The sequence below is a fragment of the Pristiophorus japonicus genome, chromosome 21 (assembly GCF_044704955.1).
Source record: "Pristiophorus japonicus isolate sPriJap1 chromosome 21, sPriJap1.hap1, whole genome shotgun sequence".
In the NCBI taxonomy this organism is placed as follows: domain Eukaryota; kingdom Metazoa; phylum Chordata; class Chondrichthyes; family Pristiophoridae; genus Pristiophorus; species Pristiophorus japonicus.
In genome coordinates this window covers 15,156,925-15,168,906 of record NC_091997.1, presented here as the reverse complement: position 1 = coordinate 15,168,906, position 11,982 = coordinate 15,156,925, and the positions used below count along the sequence as shown (strand labels likewise).

General features: G+C 48.7%; 2 non-coding genes across 2 annotated transcripts; one reads left to right on the top strand and one right to left on the bottom strand.

Annotated features, from left to right (window-relative positions):
* Positions 1-9,758: 9,758 nt before the first annotated feature.
* Positions 9,759-9,830, top strand: trnaq-uug (transfer RNA glutamine (anticodon UUG)). Its single transcript has one exon. It is a non-coding gene; the product is annotated as a tRNA-Gln (tRNA).
* Positions 9,831-11,341: 1,511 nt separating this feature from the next.
* trnaq-uug (transfer RNA glutamine (anticodon UUG)) lies at positions 11,342-11,413 on the bottom strand. The gene has a single exon. It is a non-coding gene; the product is annotated as a tRNA-Gln (tRNA).
* Between the last annotated feature and the right edge of the window lie 569 nt (positions 11,414-11,982).

Below are 11,982 nucleotides of genomic sequence, written 5' to 3'. Positions count from 1 at the left end.
CGATTTGGTGGTGGCAGCTAAAGTGAGCACAAATTTATTCGCCCCTCCTGTCCAAGGCCAAAGAAATGTTGTGCGCCGGATGTGTGTGTGTGCGTGTGTGTGTGTGTGTGTGTGTGTGTGAGTGTGTGTGCGTGTGTGTGTGTGTGTGAGTGTGTGTGCGTGTGTGTGTGTGTGTGTGGGTGTGGGAATGTGTGTGGAGGCATGAGCAAAGAGGGTAAAGCCTGCAACGTTTCTTTGTGCAGAGAAAACAAGCAGCCAAACAGGCAAGCCTGCGTGCAACCGGAGGGGGCTCACAAGATGTGGTCCAATTCACCAGGCTGGAGGAGCGTGCGTTGGCATTGGTGGGTCGCATTCCAAGCACAAACGTTTCTGCAGATCCGGTGCGACCGCAGGGTAAGGCTCCACTCATCTCTGGTGTCGGCGATGCTCATGGCATGAAAGTACTTGCAATGTTAAGGCACTTGCGGTTGAACGCACACTTTGTCGCCCATTATTGATGTGGACATGTAGAGATGGGACTCCTTGCTGGCATAATGTGAGATGGAACGACTCACATCTGACTTTCACCACCACCACCGCGCCCCCCCACCCCCCACCCCACACAGACTGAAATTTTGTCCTCTACTTGCAGTTGCCGACTCGGACACCACGGATCTAGAGAGGCCATCGACCTCTGGCCTTCACAGAAGCCGTCACACCCCAGCATCTCCCACCCCGACGTTCTCCACACCCGAGGACACCGGATCCTTCCTGCACCCCCAGCCCACATCACCCATGTCCACTGCTCCCACCTCCACCACCTAGGGCCAGGAAGGAGAGGAGGGAGAAGGGCCCATATTTGTGCCCCTTCATCTGAGGAGCCATAAGCGGCCGACATGTCAGCCAAGTGTCCACAGAACCTCGGCGTTGGGCTCAGATTTCCTGGGGTTTCCAACAGACTCAACTCAAGCAAGCGCAGAGGCGGTGGTGCAAAGGGAAGCAAGGCCCCAGCACCCAGCAGCAGCGAGCGACCACCTGCGGATGCATCACAGCTTGCTCTAATGAACGAGATGGTGTAGCTATCAACCACCGGCATGGAGGTAGGTCGCGTGATGCAGCAGACCATGACTGGGATAGCTGGCAGCATCGCCACATTCACCCAACAGCATGATGAAAGGATGGAGCGCCTCCTTGCGGTGTTGGAGCGCACAACAGAAAGCGTCGAGGCCATAAGGCAGGAGATAGTTTCTGCACGCGTGCGGCAAGCCCCCGACCCCACACCCTCAAGGCACACAGATGTGGAGCAGCAGGCGAACCCGGCGCCTTTGGTCCCACGCTCTACGTTGTCACCGAGACGCACATGTCTGCACATATCCTGCTGCCCTTCTGCACAACCTCCTGAACCAGAGGCAGTGAGGGGCAGGGGAGGACCACTCCGTCGTGTAGGTGTGGGGAGGAAGAGGAAAGCGGGCATGGCTGCGGGAGGGTGGGGCGGGGGAAGAAAGGTGGCGGTGTCGGGTAGAGGGGTGGGTGTTGCTTCCTCATCTAAATGTATATGTCATAATATTATGTAATGCTTGTCACTGTGCACTTGTAAATACACTCACATTGTTGACCCTCTGTTTGTGCGTGTGTCATTTTAATGTCATGTGTGGTGTTGCGCCAACCACACATCTGGCCCTCAGGTCATCTGCTTCATCAGGAATATCTTCCCATCCACATCTGACTGCAGTGTATAATGGGTCCTGTCATCAGGCCATCGCAAGACGACAATGAATGCAGGAAGGCTGCCATTCAATAACTCGAGTTTACCAAGTTGCAGGGCAGACCTTGCACTTCAACCCTTTTTTTGCAAGGCCAAACATAAAGGAGTGCCACACTTGAGATGACATGGCCATCAGTTACATTGCAGTACATTGTGCGAGACAATTAATGAATCAGCTTGGATGTACAACATGTGAGATGCTGAACACTTTTCAGTCACTCATAATAATTTTCTTTTCGCCAGTGGCCTTCTCAATGAAGGACTTTCAGCAAGGTGCAACAAAAAAACCTCCATTAGCTTAGACACATTTCAGTCGGTTTTATGACATTCAATTTAAACATCACCATCAGCAATAAAGTATTGCAAAATTGCCCAAACTTCTTTCCAGCAGTCCCACTGATATGGTGCAGAATCCGACTGGCTGCCGTGATGTGATGGCCACCAGCACTCCCTCCAAGCCGATGTGCCGAAGCTGCCCCAATGCACTCCATCGCTGTCTCCCTCCCTCCCGCTCGATGTGCAATTGCTGGCCGACTGCTGCCCAACTCAGACCGGCTTTTCCAGAGCGGTCCTTCTGGCGGGCGGCAGGACGACGGGAGGCCAGGAAAAAGCATCAAAATGGCTGTTTACGGACATCCGGCGTGGGCAGGTGGGACGATGTGACGTGGGCAGAACTCTTCCACACTAGGTTCCCGCCGGAATCTCGACGGCAGGTTTTCGGCGGAACCTCGGGACTGCAGGCGGGACAGCGACGAAAGTCAAGCCCAAAGAAAGAAAGAAAGAGATTAATCTACGTTCCCTTCTGTATGTTCTTGGACATTGCAAATCCTGTGGCTTTACTCAAAGAACAGCGGAGAATTCTCCTAGTGTATTGGGCAATATTCCTCCTTCAAACACTATCAAAATACAACTATAGAACTGCATAGAGCATATACAGTAACAGGCTATTCAGCCTAACCAGTTTGTGTCAGTGTTTACTCTCCATGTGAGCAAACAGTCTATATCGCTTTATTCCCTTTTCCTCCATCCACCTATGCAATCTAATCTTGAATTTTGATATAAGGTATCAGCCTTAGCTCAGCTGTCACCTCTCCAGAGACGAGCACATGATTCAGGCCAGTGGTGGGCAAAATAAGCCCGCGGGCCCTATCCAGCCCATGTCATTCTCTCCGACCCACTAGAAGGGACAGAAAGAAAACATGAGCCAAAGCTCCAGCTGCACATTATTTTATCCACTGTCACTTCAGTCAGTAACTTTTAACATTGTTGTTGCCAATTTAAGTGTATCTAAGGGTTAAGTCATGGCAGGAGAGCTCGGTCGGGTGTTATGCTCCTCCTGTACCATGTGGGAACTCAGGGACACTTCCGGTGTCACTGACGACTACGTGTGCAGGAAGTGTATCCACCTCCAGCTCCTGACGGTCCGCGTTACGGAATTGGAGCTGAGGGTGGATTCACTCTGGAGCATCCACGATGCTGAGAATGACGTGAGTATCACGTGTAGTGAGTTGGTCTTACCGCAGGGAAAGGGTCCACAGCCAGATAGGGAATGGAAGACCAACAGGAAGAGCAGTGCAAGGAAGGTAGTGCAGGGGTCCCCTGTGGTCATCCCCCTGCAAAACAGATACACTGTTTTGAGTACTGTTGAGGGGGATGACTCATCAGGGGAGGGCAGCAGCAGCCAAGTTCATGGCACCGTGGCTGGCTCTGCTGCACAGGAGGGCAAGAAAAAGAGTGGGACAGCAATAGTGATAGGGGATTCAATGGTGAGGGGAATAGATAGGCGTTTCTGCGGCCGCGACCGAGACTCCAGGATGGTATGTTGCCTCCCTGGTGCAAGGGTCAAGGATGTCTCGGAGCGGGTGCAGGACATTCTGAAATGGGAGGGAGAACAGCCAGTTGTCGTGGTGCACATTGGTACCAACGACATAGGTAAAAAAAGGGATGAGGTCCTACGAAACGAATTTAAGGAGCTAGGAGCTAAATTAAAAAGTAGGACCTCAAAAGTAGTAATCTCGGGATTGCTACCAGTGCCACGTGATAGTCAGAGTAGGAATCGCAGGATAGCGCAGATGAATACGTGACTTGAGCAGTGGTGCAGCAGGGAGGGATTCAAATTCCTGGGGCATTGGGACCGGTTCTGGGGGAGGTGGGACCAGTACAAACCGGACGGTCTGCACCTGGGCAGGACCGGAACCAATGTCCTAGGGGGAGTGTTTGCTAGTGCTGTTGGGGAGGATTTAAACTAATATGGCAGGGGGATGGGAACCAATGCAGGGAGACAGAGGGAAACAAAAAGGAGGCAAAAGCAAAAGACAGAAAGGAGATGAGGAAAAGTGGAGGGCGGAGAAACCCAAGGCAAAGAACAAAAAGGGCCACTGTACAGCAAAATTCTAAAAGGACAAAGGGTGTTAAAAAAACAAGCCTGAAGGCTTTGTGTCTTAATGCAAGGAGTATCCGCAATAAGGTGGATGAATTAATTGTGCAAATAGATGTTAATAAATATGATGTGATTGGGATTACGGAGACGTGGCTCCAGGATGATCAGGGCTGGGAACTCAACATTCAGGGGTATTCAACATTCAGGAAGGATAGAATAAAAGGAAAAGGAGGTGGGGTAGCATTGTTGGTTAAAGAGGAGATTAATGCAATAGTTAGGAAGGACATTAGCTTGGATGATGTGGAATCTATATGGGTAGAGCTGCAGAACACCAAAGGGCAAAAAACGTTAGGAGGAGTTGTGTACAGACCTCCAAACAGTAATAGTGATGTTGGGGAGGGCATCAAACAGGAAATTAGGGGTGCATGCAATAAAGGTGCAGCAGTTATAATGGGTGACTTTAATATGCACATAGATTGGGCTAGCCAAACTGGAAGCAATACGGTGGAGGAGGATTTCCTGGAGTGCATAAGGGATGGTTTTCTAGACCAATATGTTGAGGAACCAACTAGGGGGGAGGCCATCTTAGACTGGGTGTTGTGTAATGAGAGAGGATTAATTAGCAATCTCATTGTGCGAGGCCCCTTGGGGAAGAGTGACCATAATATGGTGGAATTCTGCATTAGGATGGAGAATGAAACAGTAAATTCAGAGACCATGGTCCAGAACTTAAAGAAGGGTAACTTTGAAGGTATGAGGCGTGAATTGGCTAGGATAGATTGGCGAATGATACTTTGGGGGTTGACTGTGGATGGGCAATGGCAGACATTTAGAGACCGCATGGATGAATTACAACAGTTGTACATTCCTGTCTGGCGTAAAAATAAAAAAGGGAAGGTGGCTCAACCGTGGCTATCTAGGGAAATCAGGGATAGTATTAAAGCCAAGGAAATGGCATACAAATTGGCCAGAAATAGCAGCGAACCTGGGGACTGGGAGAAATTTAGAACTCAGCAGAGGAGGACAAAAGGTTTGATTAGGGCAGGGAAAATGGAGTACGAGAAGAAGCTTGCAGGGAACATTAAGGTGGATTGCAAAAGTTTCTATAGGTATGTAAAGAGAAAAAGGTTAGTAAAGACAAACGTAGGTCCCCTGCAGTCAGAATCAGGGGAAGTCATAACGGGGAACAAAGAAATGGCAGACCAATTGAACAAGTACTTTGGTTCGGTATTCACTAAGGAGGATACAAACAACCTTCCGGATATAAAAGGGGTCAGAGGGTCTAGTAAGGAGGGGGAACTGAAGGAAATCTTTATTAGTCGGGAAATTGTGTTGGGGAAATTGATGGGATTGAAGGCCGATAAATCTCCAGGGCCTGATGGACTGCATCCCAGAGTACTTAAGGAGGTGGCCTTGGAAATAGCAGATGCATTGACAGTCATTTTCCAACATTCCATTGACTCTGGATCAGTTCCTATGGAGTGGAGGGTAGCCAATGTAACCCCACTTTTTAAAAAAGGAGGGAGAGAGAAAACAGGGAATTATAGACCGGTCAGCCTGACCTCAGTAGTGGGTAAAATGATGGAATCAATCATTAAGGATGTCATAGCAGTGCATCTGGAAAATGGTGACATGATAGGTCCAAGTCAGCATGGATTTGTGAAAGGGAAATCATGCTTGACAAATCTTCTGGAATTTTTTGAGTATGTTTCCAGTAAAGTGGACAAAGGAGAACCAGTTGATGTGGTATATTTGGACTTTCAGAAGGCTTTCGACAAGGTCCCACACAAGAGATTAATGTGCAAAGTTAAAGCACATGGGATTGGGGGTAGTGTGCTGACGTGGATTGAGAACTGGTTGTCAGACAGGAAGCAAAGAGTAGGAGTAAGCGGGTACTTTTCAGAATGGCAGGCAGTGACTAGTGGGGTGCTGCAAGGTTCTGTGCTGGGGCCCCAGCTGTTTACATTGTACATTAATGATTTAGACGAGGGGATTAAATGCAGTATCTCCAAATTTGCGGATGACACTAAGTTGGGTGGCAGTGTGAGCTGCGAGGAGGATGCTATTAGGCTGCAGAGTGACTTGGATAGGTTAGGTGAGTGGGCAAACGCATGGCAGATGAAGTATAATGTGGATAAATGTGAGGTTATCCACTTTGGTGGTAAAAACAGAGAGACAGACTATTATCTGAATGGTGACAGATTAGGAAAAGGGAAGGTGCAACGAGACCTGGGTGTCATGGTACATCAGTCATTGAAGGTTAGCATGCAGGTACAGCAGGCGGTTAAGAAAGCAAATGGCATGTTGGCCTTCATAGCGAGGGGATTTGAATACAGGGGCAGGGAGGTGTTGCTACAGTTGTACAGGGCCTTGGTGAGGCCACACCTGGAGTATTGTGTACAGTTTTGGTCTCCTAACTTGAGGAAGGACATTCTTGCTATTGAGGGAGTGCAGCGAAGATTCACCAGACTGATTCCCGGGATGGCGGGACTGACCTATCAAGAAAGACTGGATCAACTAGGCTTGTATTCACTGGAGTTCAGAAGAATGAGAGGGGACCTCATAGAAACATTTAAAATTCTGACGGGTTTAGACAGGTTAGATGCAGGAAGAATGTTCCCAATGTTGGGGAAGTCCAGAACCAGGGGTCACAATCTGAGGATAAGGGGTAAGCCATTTAGGACCGAGATGAGGAGAAACTTCTTCACCCAGAGAGTGGTGAACCTGTGGAATTCTCTACCACAGAAAGTAGTTGAGGCCAATTCACTAAATATATTCAAAAGGGAGTTAGATGAAGTCCTTACTACTCGGGGGATCAAGGGTTATGGCGAGAAAGCAGGAAGGGGGTACTGAAGTTTCATGTTCAGCCATGAACTCATTGAATGGCGGTGCAGGCTAGAAGGGCTGAATGGCCTGCTCCTGCACCTATTTTCTATGTTTCTATGTTTTTTGTGGCAACTGACGAAGAGGAATTCTACGCCAGCCTCGAATAATTCCTGTCCCGAGTCCCTACGGACGACAAACTGATCCTCCTCGGCGATTTCAATGCCAGAGTCGGTAAGGACACAGACCTCTGGGGAGGCATGATCGGCAGAGAGGGGGTAGGGAAAACCAACTCCAGCGGTACCCTGCTCCTGACAAAATGACATTGACATCACCAACACCTTGTTCCGCCAGAGGGACAAGTACAATGCATTGTGGCAACACCCTCGCTCCAAGCACTGGCACCTGCTCGACTACGTCATCATCCGAGTGAGGGACCGCAAGGACATGCACATCACCCATGCCATGGTAGGAGATGACGACTGCTGGACGGACCATCGCCTAATCCGTTCCGTCATCAACATTAATATAGCCCCAAAGCGGCGATGGCAACAGAAGCAATGCTGCAGAAAAATCAACGCCGGGGTACTCAAAGGCCTAGTTAAGTGAGCCCTATACAGCCAGCTCCTCACTGCCAACGTGGCGACCCTTGATGACCCCGAGATGCAGAGTGCCCACAGCGCCTGGCCTACCCTGCGAGCCACCATAACCAGCACCTGCGAATAGACGCTCGGTCGCTCAACCAGGAAACACCAAGATTGGTTTGACGAGAATGACCAGGAGATCCAGGAGCTAATAAACTGCAAGCACAGGGCATTTCTGAACTGAAAGCAGCAACGCAATTCGGGAGCAGCAAAGCAGCTCGACAGACAGCTGAAGGCTGCGCACATTCAGAGGCTGAAGTCCAAGCCATCATCAACATCTTCACCGAGGCGTACGAAAGCATGGGCCTTACACGAAACAATCGTAAGATAAAGGTCCTCGACCAACCCTGATCCCGCCACACAGCACTGCCCCCTGGTCATCAAAATCTACGGCGCGGCCTTAGACAACGTGGACCAGTTTCCATACCTCGGGAGTCTACTAACAGCGAGGACAGACATCAACGACGAGGTCCAACACTGACTCCAGTGTGCCAGCGCAGTCTTCGGTCGCCTGTTTGAAGACCAGGACCTCAAATCTGGCACCAACCTTATGGTCTACAGGGCAGTAGTGAAACCTGCCCTCCTATATAGCTCAGAGATGTGGACCATATTCAGTAGACACCTCAAAGCGCTGGGGAAATACCATCAGCGCTGCCTCCACAAGATCCTGCAAATCCACGCACCAACATCAGCATTCTCGATCAGGCCAATATCCCCAGCATTGAAGCACTGACCACATTCAACCAGCTACATTGGGCGGGCCACATCATCCGCAAGCCCGACACAAGACTCCTTAAGCAAGCGCTCTACTCGGAACCCCTACACGGCAAGGGAGCCCTAGGTGGGCAGAGGAAATGTTTCAAGGACAACCTCAAAGTCTCCTTGATAAAGTGAAATATCCCCACCGGCACCTGGGAATCCCTGACCAAAGACCACCCTAAGTGGAGGAAGAGCGTCCGGGAGGACGCTGAGCACCTCGAGTCTCGTTGTCGAGAGTATGCAGAAATCAAGCGCAGCCAGCAGAAGGAGCGTGCGGCAAACCAGACTCCCCACTCACCCTTTCATAGAAACATAGAAACATAGAAAATAGGTGCAGGAGTAGGCCATTCAGCCCTTCGAGCCTGCACTGCCATTCAACGAGTTCATGGCTGAACATGCAACTTCAATACCCCATTCCTGCTTTCTCGCCATACCCTTTGATCCCCCTAGTAGTAAGGACTACATCTAACTCCTTTTTGAATATATTTAGTGAATTGGCCTCAACAACTTTCTGTGGTAGAGAATTCCACAGATTCACCACTCTCTGGGTGAAGAAGTTTCTCCTCATCTCGGTTCTAAATGGCTTACCCCTTATCCTAAGACTGTGACCCCTGGTTTTGGACTTCCCCAACGTTGGGAACATTCTTCCTGCATCTAACCTGTCTAAACCCGTCAGAATTGTAAACGTTTTTATGAGATCCCCTCTCATTCTTCTGAACTCCGGTGAATACAAGCCCAGTCTTTCTTGATAGGTCAGTCCCGCCATCCCGGGAATCAGTCTGGTGAACCTTCGCTGCACTCCCTCAATAGCAAGAATGTCCCTCCTCAAGTTAGGAGACCAAAACTGTACACAATACTCCAGGTGTGGCCTCACCAAGGCCCTGTACAACTGTAGTAACACCTCCCTGCCCCTGTACTCAAATCCCCTCGCCATTTGCTTTCTTAACCGCCTGCTGTACCTGCATGCCAACCTTCAATGACTGATGTACCATGACACCCAGGTCTCGTTGCACCATCCCTTTTCCTAATCTGTCACCATTCAGATAATAGTCTGTCTCTCTGTTTTTACCACCAAACGACTTCGTTCAACGACTGTCTGTCCCACCTGTGACAGTGACTGTAATTTCCGTATTTGGCTGTACAGTCACCTGAGAACTCACTTTTAGAGTGAAAGTAAGTCTTCCTCGATTTCAAGGGATTGCCTATGATGATGATGATGACCCTTTTGAAGTTTGTGGTATCAGTGGGAGAACACCTCATTAATATTGGGCTGGTGGGTGCCAGATCTTGACACCAATGATTCCAGAGTGGAGCTGCCGACAGTTAGAACAGACACTCGGTGCAACGCAAAACTTTGAATCCAATGATCCAATTTCTCAACTGGGTGGGACCTCATTTTCTTCAATATGGTCCCATGGTGTAATGGTTAGCACTTTGGACTTTGAATCCAGCGATCCGAGTTCAAATCTCGGTGGGACCTTGCATGTTTTAACAATGTTAATAATTCTTAGCACTTTGGTCTTTAAAACCATTGGACATGAGTGCAAGTCTCAGTGAAACTTTGCATGTTTCATTTCACTGGTACTCTTGTGCTTAAGAGCTCAAATCTCAGTAGGACCTCACATGCTTATGCTCATTTTAGTAGCTTATGTTACTGAAATCGGAACAATGCCTGCTAAGCGTCTTTGTGCTGCAAGTTCCATTCAAAAGGGGAACTTTGTGGTGCTGAGTTCTATCAGCTGAGACTGGGGCAACTCGGTGCCAGCCCTTTGAGTGCAATTAAAATAGGAATCCCTCATTGAGCAGGGAGGCAGGAAGGTCGAGCCGAGGGAATGCCGGCCCTCTGACCGTGTTAGACCCTGACAGGACACGGTCTATCTTAGTCAACAGCCTTTTTCCAAGCCGGATTCCGGCTCAGCTGCTGAAAATTCAGACTCTTTTATCTATTGCACATTTTCCCAATGTTCCCTCTTCCATGGGACAGCTGCAAATGGTATGCACCTCATTTGACAAAGCTTTCTAAAAAAAAATGTTTATTACAAGTTTCTCTTTGTGTTGACAATATATAGGAACACATTCTATCAAGTACTTTAAATGGAGGGGGTGATTTACTTATACTGGCAGGTAATTCCCAATCCCACTGTGTGGCTGAAGGATGGAGTTAAAATCGCCTTGCGCTGTATTGTCACAACTTATGTCCTCCACAAAATATCCTGCGTGCTTTAAGACGAATTTTAGGATCTGCTGTCTCAGAAAGAATGGGAGATTCTTATACAGCTCTTTGCAGGACGTCCTAAAGCACTTCACAGACAATGAAGTACTTTTGAAGTGTTACCTTAAAAAATGTGACCCTTGTGGAGAGGTGTTCAGCCCACAGTGACTGAGGGCACGGTGGTTTTTTAAATCACAAGTGCAGAGACAGGCACTGGGTCAACAAACGACACTGTAAATAGCACGCACACAATTACAAACTGGGCTGCGCATTGAGAGAACATAAGAATTAGGAACATGAGTAGGCCATCTAGCCCCCTCGAGCCTGCTCCGCCATTCAACAAGATCATGGCTGATCTGGCCGTGGACTCAGCTCCACTTACCCGCCCGTTCCCCGTAACCCTTAATTCCCTTATTGGTTAAAAATCTATCTATCTGTGTTTTGAATACATTCAATGAGCCAGCCTCAACTGCTTCCTTGGGCAGAGAATTCCACAGATTCACAACCCTCTGGGAGAAGAAATTCCTTCTCAACTTGGTTTTAAATTGGCTCCCCCTGTATTTTGAGGCTGTGCCCCCCCTAGTTCTAGTCTCCCCGACAACCTCTCTGCCTCTATCTTGTCTATCCCTTTCATTATTTTAAACGTTTCTATAAGATAATTGGAAAATCACAATTAAAAAAAAAAGTGGGATAGCTGGGATATCTCAAGGCTTTTATTAGTAAGTGGGCATTAACATACATTGTTGCCTGACACCTTTTCCCATTTATAAAAACATTTGAGGTCCCACCGAGATTTGAACTCGGATCGCTGGATTCAAAGTCCAGAGTGCTAACCATTACACCATGGGACCGACTTGTCAGCAGCTGCACAATACCTCCTTTAATAAGGGATATTATCGGCCGTCCCTCGTCTCTCTCTCTTTTCCCCCCTCACCGGCTGATTCAGTCTAATGGCCAAAAGGGCAGCGCACAGCCTGCCTGCAGTGAGCGGGAAATGCAGCACGTCCATCTTCCGAGAGTTTTCTCTTCCGCCGCCCCGGGGCCCGGAACATGCCGAGCGCCGGTGACGTCACAAGGGGCGTTCGGCTCTTTCCGCCGCGGGAAGGAGGCGAAGCCCGAACCATCGCGAGAGTTACCAACGCGCCCGCCACGCCGGCGCGAAATTTAAATGCTGGAAAAGCAGCCAGAGTTGTTGAGATTGCAACAGCAAACACCCTGAGGAAGATACAGGGAGGAGTCAGGGGCCCATCACACATCGTTTTAAATAAAATGGTTTTAGATTTTGTTTTTAAACTTTTTTTAAAAAACCAGGGTAAATACAGACAAGAGTTAGACGCCCATCAAACGTAATTTTAAATAAAATGGTTTCGAATTTTTTAACTTAAAAAAAAACGAGGGAAGATACAGAGAAAAGTTATAT